We start from the raw sequence: 13,578 nt of genomic DNA, 5'->3' as shown, positions 1-13,578 counted from the left end.
GAAAGAAAGAAAAAGAAAAACAAGAAAAGGTCAAGCATGTTTATTTTTTATCCTTCCTATAACAGCCTGAGAGTAAAGGGATATTTTTTTAACCCTCAAAGATAAAAAGAATAGGAGAGCAAACAATGGCAACAAAAAATTTGGAGTCTGGAAAATGGTACTGTAGACTGAATGTTTGTGTCCCACTAAAATTTATAAACTAATCCCCAGCGTGATGGTATTTGGAGGTGTGGGGCCTTTGGGAGGTGACAGTCATGGTGGTGGACTGCTCATGAATGGGAGTGGTCTTATAAAAGGGACTCCAAAGAACCCCCTTGGCCTTCCATCATGTGAGGATACAGTAAGGAGACAGTCATATATGAACTAGGAAGCAGGCTGTCACCAGACACCAAATCTGCTAGCACTTGGATCTTGAACTTCCCTCCAGAACTGTGAGAAATAAATGTTTATTGCTTAAATTACCCAGCCTGTGATGTTTTCGATATAGCAGTCCAAACTAACTAAGAGAGATGGACAGAAAGAGTTTCCACAGAGTTACCTGAAGACTTGAGAATTGGGGACAGTAGATGCATCTGAAGATGGGAAGTAAATATGAGGCTTAAAACAGGAGGGTTGGTTGGATGTTTTAAGAGGCAATTAGATCCCTAGCCTCTCATGCTAGCTTTGCACAATAGGACAGCTGTCTACCCAGCTCCAGGTAGGAAACTAAAAGTTTACTTTCTGGTTAGAGTAAAACAGTTCCTGGACAAGGACATATCAGAGTTGAAAGTAGGCTATATAGCACTGAAAACATGGATTGAATGAATGTTTACGTATCAAATACAGAGAGATCAGACCTCCCCACAGTGGGTTCCCGCAACACGGGTCATCAAGTTTAAATGCCTTCCAGACAGTAGGGAGGATGTTCCATCTCCAGGGAATCTGAGCAACCCTAAGAGAAAATATCAGGAGCTCTGTGACGTGATAGCTCAGCCAGATGGCCCTACAGTGGAGTCCACAGTACACCTCAAACAGCTTTTGAGTAACTCCTTAAATAGGAGCAGAAACCAAGTATTTCCAGGCATCTAACTTAAAGACAGAGACTAAACTGAATTGGAGGAAACAGACTATGTCAAGAGATGAAAATTTTAGATTCTCCAAAAAATTCCTCTATTCTTTATGTTCTCATTGAAACAAAAGATTATATTCATGAAACAAGAACAAAGGGCCGTGAGAAGGGATATTCAGATAATGAAAAAGAACTCTCAGAAATTAAAAACATAATAAGTTTAATATTCAACAGAAGGAGTAGACTCTGAAATTCAGGATATCTTCCAAAAATTAAAGCAAAAGGACAAAGAAATGAAAAATAGGGTATAAAGGATAAGCAAATTATGGGTTGGGGTAGGAGTGCCACCATCCAGATGATAGAAGTTGCAGAAAGAAAAACAGAAAACACACTGGGGAAAAAAAAGAAGGAATTAAAGAAACTTTCCCAAAATTGAAAGCTTCAAGATTGTAGATTGGAAGGGTCTACTAACTGGCCAGAACAGTGAATGACAATAGACCAACACCAAAGCCCATCATGATGAAATTTCAGAACAGCGGGGTCAAAAAATAGCTACCACTTAAAGAGAGGGGAAAATAGGGTCATACACAAAGAATCAAAAATCAGAATGGTTTTCAGCTTCTCAAGAACTATACTAGAAACCAGAAGCTAGATGAAACAATGCTTTCAAACCATGAAGGAAAATTATTTCTAATCTACAATTCTGTATCCAATCAAACTGTTAATTGAGTAGGAAGCGAGAATAAAGATCTTTTCAGAGATTGCAATCTCTCCAGAAATTTACCTTTGATTCACCTTTTTTGAGGAAACCACTGAAGGATGAACTCTAGAAAAACAAAAATAAACCAAGAAAGAAGAAGACACGGTAAATGGGAAAAGGTGGATGGCACACAGGAGGGAGACAGAGGAATCCTCAGAATAATGGTGAAGGGAAATTTCAGGATGACCTGAAGCAATAAGGGCAACTGCAACAGACTGGATCAGGGCAGAAGGCTCCAGCTCAGATTTTGTTAAGGAAATGAAATATCTAATGAGTCTGAGCATTTATTTAGGAGGTTTAGACAATTGGCAGAAAGTTTGGGATTAAATTATGGGTAAATATTTAAGAACAAAGCAAAACAAAAGAGATAGTTGTTAATTCCAGGGAAAACAACCTTGTAGAAGAGATGAAAAGTAATCATGGCATATTATACAGCACAGCTTGATACAGCAATTAGATACTGATCTAAATGGAATTATAGTTATGTTGACAAGGTGAAAGGAGGGGAAGGTAAGAGTTTGTGAGGGTATGGGGGTGCTTAGTGGAAGATAGCTAAATCCTCATTTACCAAAATGGGAAATAGATACACAATGCTTTGACATGAGGGGGAAAAAATCATGAAGTCAAGAAGTAACAATGTAGACATTAAAGATTTAGTACCCAATTCCTATTGGGGGAGAGGTCCCCCACACCATGAAATTCTCTGACACCAGCTGGGTGTCCTACAGTTCAACTCAATTCTAACACTATCTATCCAAAGATAATATCAGCTTGCATCAGTCCTACAAGACTGCCCTCTACTTCTGATTCCAGTTACAAGTCCACTTTATTATCCATACTTCTGGCCAACAGGCTATAAATCAGAGGTTCCCATGACCCCCTCCTTAGGTTCAATTAAGTTGCTAGTGGCTCACAGAACTCCGGAAATCATCTTACTAGATTACTGAGTTATTACAAAGGATATTAAAGGATATGAATCAGTAGCCAGATGAAGAGATACATAGGGTGAGGACCTGAACAAAGGAGCTCTGTCGTTGTGGGGTTTGGGGCTCAGCACAGTGGTACATGAGACTGGAACAGTTCACCAACCTGGAAGGTCTCTGAACTCATCCTTTTGAGTTTTTATGGAGCCTTCATTACATAGGCATAATTGATTACATCTGTGGCCATTGGTGACTGATTCAACCTCCATTGCCTCCTCTCTCCTTCCCAGAAATCAGGGGGTGGGACTGCCGTCCAGAGTGTTCAAAATGCTGGAAAGAAAGCACATGGTGTGGTGGTGGTAAGGTCTAGAACTGACTCCTGGCTATACTCTCTGTGTGACTTCGGCAAAGTCACCTAACCTCTTTGAGAATAAGATGGGGCAATAATAATCACAGGGTGATAATAGATATTGGACACAGTAGTGTATATGGGAATGCCTTGTAACTAGAAAATCCCTATTACAATTCTTAGTTTTAGTTAGCAAGTTTCTTTATGTGTTGAGTTTGTACAAATGTACCTTCTATCCCTGGTATATTATTATTATTATTATTATTATTATTATTATTGACTCTAGGTAGGGTTGTGTATTAATTAAGGTATAGGTTAAAGTACTATAACAGGGAGACCCAAAAATATGGCAGTTAAAACAAGACAAATCTGTTTCTTTCTCATATAACAATCTAGAGCTGTGCTATGCAATATGGTAGTCCCTAGGTACTTGTGGCTATTTACATTTAAATCAATTACAGTTCAATAAAATTTAAAATTCAGTTCCTCACTTGCGCTGGCCACATCTCAAGCACTTAGAAGCCACTTGATTGGAGGCTATTGTATTGAACAGCATGTATAGAACATTTTCATCATCCCAGAAAGTTTTGCTGGGCAGCCCTGATCTAGAGGAGTGGTCCAGAACTTCAAGGGTAGCTCTGCTCTACAAGGTCATCCATGGACCTGAGTTTCATAAATATTATTGCTCTGCCATCCCCTAGGTGAGGCTTCATAATGTATTTTTGGTGCCATCGATCCCTTTGGCACTATGACAAAGCCTACAGACTACTTCACAGAGTAGTATTTTTAAATGTCTAAGATAAAACACATAGAATTACAGTGGAAATTAATTATGTTGAAATATAATTGTCAAAGTACAAAAAAATAAAATGAACTCATTATATACTATGTGCTTCATTAATACGCCAAGTAATGATCTTGTGGCAAGTCTAATGACTGTAATTTCAAAGTATTGATAAGTGTATGTGATTTTTCCAGATAATCCATAACAAATATAATGTGATATGAAAATATCTATAATTTCAGTTGCTGACAGTCATGGATATGGCAAATAGCACTTATGGTTTCTTCCCTACATGATAACTGAAGAAATGCTAAATTTCAGATAGAGGTTAGTAAAAAGAAAGTTGTATAGTTTTCTTCCCATCCAACTTTACAAGACCAGCATTTCTATTTATGGACCCCTTGGGGGGGGGCGGGCGATCTGTGGACTCTAGGGTTAAGAAGCCCTGCTGGGGAATGTCAAAGCTGGCTTGGCAATGCCAAGTCCACCCTCTAGAATGTGGAAAGGGGAGGGTAAGTGATTTCTCTTTTAAAGGACATGACCTGGATGTTGCTCCCGTCCCATTGGTCAACAGGCAGTCACATGACCACCTACAGTATAAGGCAGGCTGGGAAATGCAGTCTTCAGGGCAGCCCCTTATGTTGCTATTAAAAAACTGGAAGGAGTTCTGCCAGTAAAAGGAAGAAGGGAAGAAGTGATATTAGCATAAATATAAGTCTCTGCCACAGCTTCATTCATCACTATATGGAATTGAAACAAAAAAATGTGTTTCTGTTATTCAAAAATGTCTGTTTATTCTCTGACATTTTGTGCACTTTCAGATCTGAGTCAGAAATGCCAAGAAGAGTTTCACTTTTACTAGCTGTGGACAGACTCCCCCAGTGTTACCAGTTCCTGAAGTATATAGTATCTAAGGGATATAGCAAATTTTGAGCTATTATTCCCCAATTCTGTGCATATGCCTGTAATCACTGGCAACATTGTTATTAGCTCAGAGACAACAGTCTCATCCATGTCAGAGTGTGTTTGTCCCTTGCTCAAAGACTCAATATGCCATGATCTGTGCTGACAGAACCAATAACAAATTAGGTATCTAGTCCTGTCACCAGTGACCATTAGTAGTCTATGAGCAAGAGAACATAAAAAGTAGGAGGAAGGCTTTTTCCAAACAAACAAATCCGTTGAGCAAATGCCCTTTAAAGTTTAAAATAACAACTTCTTCGGTTGTACATACAGCCTTTAACTTTTCAGAGAGCTTTAAGTACCTTAGCTCTTCTCATTTTATTAAGGTACCCAGATCATGGCGGGTTTTCGTTTTTCTTTTTTTTTTTTTTTAAGTTAAATAAATAACAATTTGACACAGCACAACATGGCTGACAGCTTTTAGCTTGTAAGAGTTTAAAAAGGTATACTTACAGGCGAACGCTGTTGGCTTCTGGCAGGAGGGAGACAGAGCTGGTCCAACCCCAGATAGCACTTAAAGGGCCAGGCAACCCCTCATGCACACCTCTCATCTCCGACCCAGGGGATGTTTTCTGATGGAACATGAATGCTCAGTGTTATTTTCTTTAAAGTCCCAGATTGTGAGCTCCAAAGAGGCAGGCACTAGAGTCTTCCTAGCCCCCACAAAGCCTGGTGCAATTCCCTGTACAACAGAGGTGCTAGACATATATTCAGTGACAAATGGCTTCTATTTTATGAGCATTTGTAATGGCCTTTTAAATAAGTGTGATTTTAAAGTTTGCTGAATGAAGAGTGGTTTTTATTTAGTCTTAGGGTCACCATCGTCTTATTTTTTTGGTGTCCCTTCCCCCCTGTCCATCTCTAGTTTAAAAATGTGATTCACTAGGAAAATATGACTCCATTAATTGAATTAATTTTAGAGCCAACTTTTCAGGAACCCATCTATTTCTGTAAAGTGAGATCCACTTGCAAGTGTACCATTTGGTGCCAGCACTCAAATTTTCCCTGACTCAGTTGCTCCAGTGGTGTTTCAAATATCTTCCCATAAATCAGGCAGCCAGTGCCCCATACTTGTGAGGATTATTTACAGGGTCTTGTGATTCAGCCCAGGATCTGATAGTGATCTTGGTCGGGTGATATAAATAGGCTAGGATTTGCCAATGGCTGTTTTTATAAGGGAAGCTTTCTAAGTTGATTTCTTTGAACCCAGAATGACTTTCTCCCCCCGGCTTCCCCTGTTTTCCTCTTCCACTGGGGAGATCCTCTCTTCTGTGGGCCTTTCCACCTCCCCCAGCCAGCTGGTGTCTGCAGAAATCAGAAGGAAGATACGTGCCTGACACAGAGTTGCCTGAAATCCTATATCTTCACCCCCTTTCAGTATCATCTTTCTTTCATCCGGCCGGAGAATGGCACCCACCCCGCCCATCAGGCCACAGGATCTCTGGGACTAGCCGCCTTGTCTGAAATAGATACCCCCCAGCTCTCAGGCAGAACAATTCCCTACATTCATACCTGAATGTATATTTTAGAATATTACCTTTTGTTTGTCTTTGTAGACTTGCTTCTGCCCCAAGTTGGAAAAAAAAAACAAAACAAAACCCAAATCCTGAGTTACTGCTGATGAACCAACTGCCTCGTTTGAGGTAACCTCAACCCCATGTGTGACTAACACCCCCACCCCAGGTGATACAGACACTAGAGTGCCTGCTCAGGCCTTCCCCAGGGATATCTTGGCCCCAGGTCTCCAGAGCTCTTTTTCCTCCTTTTGGGGCACCCCCACCACCACACACACACACACACACACACACACACACACACACAGTACGTGCGCCGGGTGCAGTGGGGCAGGAGAGGCTCACCTTGGGACTCTGCCCTTTCTTTGCATCTTTTCCCCAGGTTTTCATGCCGAAAACAGCACATTCTCAACATGAAGCAAAAATTGATCCTGCTCTTTTTCATCCTGTGTTTTTGACCATGCTGTTCTTGGCAGTCAGACTTCCAGGCTTGGGGGTAGAATTGATAGCTTCAAGTGTAAGTTAAATTGGTTGGCAGCATGCCATGTGTAGCCTTAGCCCCCCTGGATAATTTACCAGCATCTGTGGCTTCACCCACCCAGTGGCCTTGAGTGTCTCCTTAACTTTACAATGGGCTTGCCTCTTGGAGTTCTGCCCCCACCCTTCCACCTCCCAGCCAGCTCTGAGGGCTGGAGCTCTTTCTCACTTCTTCGGCCAAGTACTGGAAGTAAAAGAGATTGTTTCAATCTCTGAGTTCCACCACAGGGTCAAGGGCCCCAGAGCCTGGTGCTGCAGTCTGGCCAAAGGGACCACAAAACCAGGTCACCAGTGATGTCCATCCATGCTCTGAGCTTTGGTTCTGCCTTTGCCTGGGATTAATGTCCCATCTCATAATAACAATGAAGATCAAATAAAATAAGGTATTATACTTGAAATGCTTGATGAAAGTTAGCATAACAACAGCAAGAATAAAAATAGTGGGTACTATTTATAGGCATCTGTTGTGTCCCAGGTACTTTGTTTAGTGCTTCATGGAAACTACCTCATTTAATCCTGACAGCTATTCTTTAAAAGTATTAGTATGCCCATTTTACAGAAAGGAAAGTAAGGCTGAAAAAGATGAAGTTATTGGTTAGGATCACACACCTAGACAAAGTGGTAGTCAAAATTTGAGTCTGGCCAGGCTGACTTTAAGGCCCATGCTCTCATCTATTAAGGAGAATATTTCCCTTCCCATTTCAGAATTGGTAAGAGAAACATAATTAACTTCAAAGTTGGGCATTTATAGTGTTTTGTTTGGGCTACCTATTTTACCTTCCATTTTCGGATCAACAAGCCATTTCCTGTGCTCGGGCCTTATTTCCAGAGCAGAAGGAACTCAGTGGTTTTCCCACTGGGAGAGGGAGACATGAGATGTGTCTGCCTGTTCCAGGAAACGCCACCCACTTTGTCACCCACACTGCACCGCCCCAGTGTACTGACTGTACGTTAGCCGACTCAGCAATGACTCTTGTGTAAGCCACTAGCTGTCAAGATGACTAAGGCTCAGACAGTGCTCACTGCATTTCTGTTTCTGTGGTTGACAGTGGATTGAGTAGGGCATTTAGACCTGCTCTGCTTTTAAGAGTCATTGGCCAGGTGTGAGTTCATCAAGTCCCTGGCATGGCCCATGGCTAGCCACAGAAGAATGAGGCATAAAAGGCTTGGTCCTTGTGTGGAGCCACCATCCCGTAGCAGAGACAGGACAGGCATTGTGACTAATCAGTGCGCGTATATTTGGCAGTATAGGAAGAAGTGCATCCGTTGAGAGAATTCAGAGAAGGGAAGCCTCTGTGAAAGAGTTTGATCTGCATGCTGACGTGTATGAGGAGAGTGGTGAGGAGAGTAAAGAATGTTCCAAATGCAAGAAATAACCAGGGGTATCTGGTCAAGGTTTCAGAATGCTTTGTTCCTGGGGGGATTTGATATAAATTGGGTTTTAATCTTAATTCAAGAAAAGGCAGGTGGTAAAAAAAAAAACTTGCCACTTTCCGGGTGCTTCTGTCTTGAGAAATGGCGTAATTCTGTTCAACATGTCTTAAACATATAGTTACAAGACCAAGATGCTGTTGCACAGGCAGTGAGGGAATCAAAAGTGAGTGAGATTGTTTTGGTGGTGGTTACACAGACATAGGTGTGGGTACAACTCACAGGATTGTTCACCCAAAATGTCAGCTTTTTACCATTTGTAAATTTTTTAAATCATTATTTTTGTTAGTGTGTAAGGTTAATCCTTCCCCTCAAACAGCTTACAGCTTAATGAAAGATAAGATAGTAAACTGTCTTCCATGGTTAAATACAGTGCATGTGACAAGGAGATTGAACAGAAGAAGGTTGTGGGGGCTTGAAGCCTGCACAGAGCACTGCTGTCTGTGGGAAACCCAAACTGTCCTGACAGTACGTGGCATGTGCAGCGAGATCTCAGAGTGGGGAACTGCCAGAAGAAAGGCATGGGAGTAAGGAGGTGTGTTTTGGAACAGCTCTCATTCCCTTTGGTTTGGTTTGGTTTGGGTTTGGGTTTTTGGTTTTTTTTTTTAACATAATTCCTAAGCTGGTGTTTGTTGAGCACCAGCTCTGTGCCAGCAGAGTACTGCAGACTCTGAGCTGAGTCCCCGTCTGCACCCCCACCTCCCCAGAGACATACACAGATGGCCAAACAGCATATGAAAAGATGCTCCATATCATCTGTCATCAGGGGATTTGCAACTTAAAGCAATAATGAGATTCCACTACAGACCTGTTAGGGTGGCCCAAATCCAAAACACTGACAACAACAAATGCCGGCAAGGATATGGAGCAACAGGAACCCTCATTCATTGCTGGTGGGAGTGCACAGTGCTACAGCCACTTTGGAAGACGGTGCAGCAGTTTCTTACAAAGCCAAAGATGTTCTTACCATCCATCCCCCAGCAATCATACTCCTTGGTATTTACCCAAATGAGTTGAAAACTTATGTCCACACAAAAATCTGCACGCAGATATTTATAGCAACTTTATTCATAATTGCCAAAACTCGGAAGCACCAAGATGTCCTTCAGTAGGTGAATAAACTATGATACATCCAGACAATGGAATATTATTCAGTGCTAAAAAGAAATGAGCTATCAAGCCATGAAAAGACATGGAGGAAGCTTAAGTGCATGTTACTAAGTGAAAGAAGCCAGTGTGCAGAGACTACATACTATGATTCCAACTATATGACAGTCTGGGAAGGGAATAACCGTGGAGTTAGTAGTCATCAGTGGTTGCCAGGGGCTGGTGGGGAGCTGGTGAGAGAACAAGAAGTCAGAGCCCAGGAGTTTTAGAGCGGTGGGGAAAAAACTCTGTCCCTGTTCGTAAGGATGTCTGGCCAGCTGGGGGACACAGATGCCCAGATCAGAGGGAGGTGGAGGATATACGCAAAAGAGTCATAGAAAGGAACTGGCTGGCCATAGGGTGCTTCACTAGAGGCTTTCTAGGGGAAGAGGTACATCTAAGGTGTGACTCGAAAGAGCTGCAAATAGAAAACAAGACTATTCCAGGCCACAGAAACTTCACGTGCAAAGACCCAGAGATGAGAGAGAGGAAGAGAAACCATCCGTGACCCGAGAGCGGCTCAGCAGAGCTGGGAGGGACAGGCAGGGAGGCTGAGGCACGGATGCGCTAGTCGTGCAGGGCTTGGTCAGGCACACAAGTACGTGGAGATTTCATGTTGAGAGCTGTGGGGAGAACCACAGGGTTCTAGCAGGATGACATGATCCCTGCTTCAGAAAGATGGCCACAGGGTAGACGACAGATTGCAGATGATAGGCTGGTGCAAGGAGGACAGTGGTTTGGTTAACAGGAGGCCAGAAAGAAGGGGATGAATTTGAGAATTTGGAATCTGCAGGCATCAGTGACTGGTTGAGTGGTGAGTGTATGAGAGAGAGGAAGGACTCTGGCGCCTCCCTGGGCTCTGGTTCTGGCTTAGACAGCCAGCAGGGGTGGGAGCTCTGGGTGGGGGATCCACAGTGGAGGATGGGGATCAGGGAGAGAAGGGTTGGGGAATAAGACTAGAAAGGTGGATGAGAATGTGCTGTGTTTGCCAACGTGCAGACTGCGTGAGGGAAGCCCAGGAAGGCACAGTCTCCTTACAAGTCACTGTTTTGTTACTGTTCTTTTCTTTGATACATCAGACTTCAGCCAGACCCTGGAATATAGATGGACATCTGGGAATTGTTAGATTCTAGAATAAACATTTGACAGCCTTTGCATTCCCAAAGTGGCCCATACCCAAACTGACAATCGGGGGCTTGCTGAAGCCTGAAGAAAAAACTTGATATGGGCCTCAAAGCCAATGGAGTTAATTAAAAGAGAATAGCTTTTATTGAATTTTAACAATTATTTCTTAAAGTATTGAATTTAAATGATAAGGTAAACAGTAGAAACAACCTTAATCTTTCTTGACCCCAGTTTTCTCATCTGGTAAATGAAGGAAACAGACCTGTTGATCTCAAAAGTTCCCTTCCAGCTCTGAAATTCTAGCCTAATAAAATTTTTCATCAAGATTTTAAAAAAAACAAAACCTCTATGTGAATAAACACAGATACAGGGCTATACCTTATTGAGCCTCAAACATTTTTTAATCCAAAATTTTAATGCTGAAACTCCAACTTGTCAGATTTCCCAGAGCATAAATCCTCTGACCAGTGTGTGTGCTTTTATTGTTAGAAAATACTTTAACTTCTGAAGCTCTGACCGAAAGAGGAAAGGAGGGAGGAAGGGAGGGGGAGAAGGAGGAAGGAAGAAAGGAGGGGAGAGGGAAAGCTCCATGTTTTCAGCAATGAATTTCCTGATACTAATGCTATGAAAACCTTACAACCATCTTGTGTCCTATAAGGAACCCAGGTGCAATTTTTTATAATCCTCAGTTTCGTTTGTTGTAACTAACTTTACATACTCATTTAATCCTCGCAGCTCTATGATGTGGGTAGGTTTAGTTTTCTTCCTCACTTTAGAGATGAGGAAACTGAGGCAGAAAGCGGTAGAGTGACTTGCCTGAGCTTACAGTTAGTGAATGGCAGACCCAGGGTTCAAGTTAAGGCAGTTGGGCTCTGGAGTGCATGCTCCTGGCCACTCTGTCCTGCTGTTCTCACTGCAGTTATTGTAGGTGTGGGGTGTTGCAGTTTCAAATATTCTCTCCCATGGCTTCATCAACCAGTAAATAAACTGTGTGGATAAAACCAGTATTTGGTTATCTAAACTAAATATTCCACATGCCTTATGGCCAGAAACAGCCACAGCATCTTGGTTCACATCTTTGTCCATATTTTAGGCCTAGATCTTATAATAACCATTCTACTGTCTCACTTGTGAAGTTGAAGCCTTGCCAGGTTACCTGCAGGTGTTTTCCAAGGCTGTGAGCGTGGGCCAGCGAATGTGCAGGAAAGTGTTGGAGTGAGGTAGGATTCAGGAATACCCTCTGTGCTTCCACTCAAGGCTGTGTGGAGATTTGGTTGCCAGGTATTTCTTTCCTGGTCCCCTAATGCCCCCACACTGTTGCTGGTGAGAGAGGTCCTTTTACAGCTGCCATGTAAGGAGCTCAAGCATAAAGAAGTCATTCCTAATTATTACCACAGCGGGCAGTGTCATGGGGTAATGGCCAGGGCAAAGGGAATGATGCTTTTGCCTGAGAACAACAGGGGCCCAGCTCCTGCCGAGAACCTCAGATATATAAATTGAGGGAATGCATAGAGGCAAGGTAAGTACCAAAGAGAAGTGTCTTGTACTCTTGGGGAACCTCAGGCCCCCACTACCTTTGCTTCAGACTGAATAAGCACCCTGCTTAGCAGGCTCTGTCTTCATCGAGCCCATCTCACATGGCCCATCCGGGCTAATTACAATCAGTAGCAGTAGCAAAAGTACCGTTTTGTATTTTATTGTTTACAAAGTGTTTTAACTTGCACTGTCTCATTTGATCTTCACAACAAACCTGTGAAGCAAGTGATACGTTTTACAGATGAAGAGGTTCAGAGAGGTCTAGAGTATAGTGGCACAGATAGCACCTTTATCAACGTCAGCAGACTTTCTCCTGTACCTTAGGAGAGAACGGGGGGCAGAAGGAAGTCTGTGTGTCCTTTGGGGGATAGGTAGCAGTAATATTTAATCTCTGATATGCATCAGAATCGCCTGGGGGGAAGTTTAAAAAATAAAGGTGCATGGATCTTACCTCAGATGTAACATAAGAGAATCCCAAGTCTGGGTACCTAGCATTTGAATTTTAGAAAAGGAAAACTCCACAGTCAATTCTGATGTGCCCCAAAGGTTGAGAAACACTTGCATTTAGAGTTCTTCTACATGTATAGAACAGTCTAAGTCTCATTCCCATCAAAGTAAAGCAAGTAAATATTCCCATGGAGAAAACAAATCTAAGATTTGGTCCCTGATCTCCAGGAATTTCTAATCTGGTTGGGATAAGACATGTGCACAGGCAAAGACACTGAACATCATGACACTGGTCCCCCAGTGTCTAAAACCTGAATAGACAGAGTATCAGAGCAGTCCCCCAAGAGAGGCAGGGGGAGGACATAGAAGGCAGGTTTGGGTCAGTGAGGTGATCAGTTTGGCCAGAGCAAATCATTCTCATGAGCAAGACGTGGGAGATAAAACTTCTCATATAGGCAGAAGCCGTATCATACAGGGCTTTCCCGGCCAGGCTGAGGAACCACGGATGAACCCTTGGCAGTAGATAGATTTGGAGGGTTTTAAAGCAGAATGTAATCAGACATGTTTTATAAACAACCCCCATTTTAATGATGAAGAAATAAATAGATGAGGGTAATTACTTCAGACCCAGTGCTCCCTTGGTGGACTAGATCTGGATGGTGAGTCTTACCCAGATTCTGTTCCGATGATCACAATCAGCGCTCCTTCTCAGTGCAGAGGGGGTACAGTGCATACACGCTGTCCTACGCTCATGCTCACTGTATTGTTTACTTACTGTCAGTGAAGTCAGTCAGAGTTTTCATCAACCTTAACCATTTTTTGTTTCTCTCCCCACTTTCAGATAATGATACTTTATATTGGCATTTTAAAATGGATGTGTTTTGGGGACCACATTCACACAGGTTGAGGCTGTGCTGGTCTTGGAGCGAGTGATGGATGGGAGGAGGGAGCCTGACAGCTACCCAGATGGCAGCTCTGCGCTTGAGACTTCGCACACACGTTCATTTAATTTTCC

General features: G+C 42.6%; 1 protein-coding gene across 5 annotated transcripts in view; it reads left to right on the top strand.

Moving 5' to 3' along the window:
- Positions 1–13,578, top strand: part of ATG7 (autophagy related 7) — a 233,446-nt gene that overhangs the window by 185,240 nt on the left and 34,628 nt on the right. The window lies entirely within an intron of this gene.

This window comes from Ursus maritimus, unplaced genomic scaffold, assembly GCF_017311325.1.
Source record: "Ursus maritimus isolate PB19 unplaced genomic scaffold, ASM1731132v1 scaffold_14, whole genome shotgun sequence".
Taxonomy (NCBI): domain Eukaryota; kingdom Metazoa; phylum Chordata; class Mammalia; order Carnivora; family Ursidae; genus Ursus; species Ursus maritimus.
This window is presented reverse-complemented; position numbering and strand designations above follow the sequence as displayed.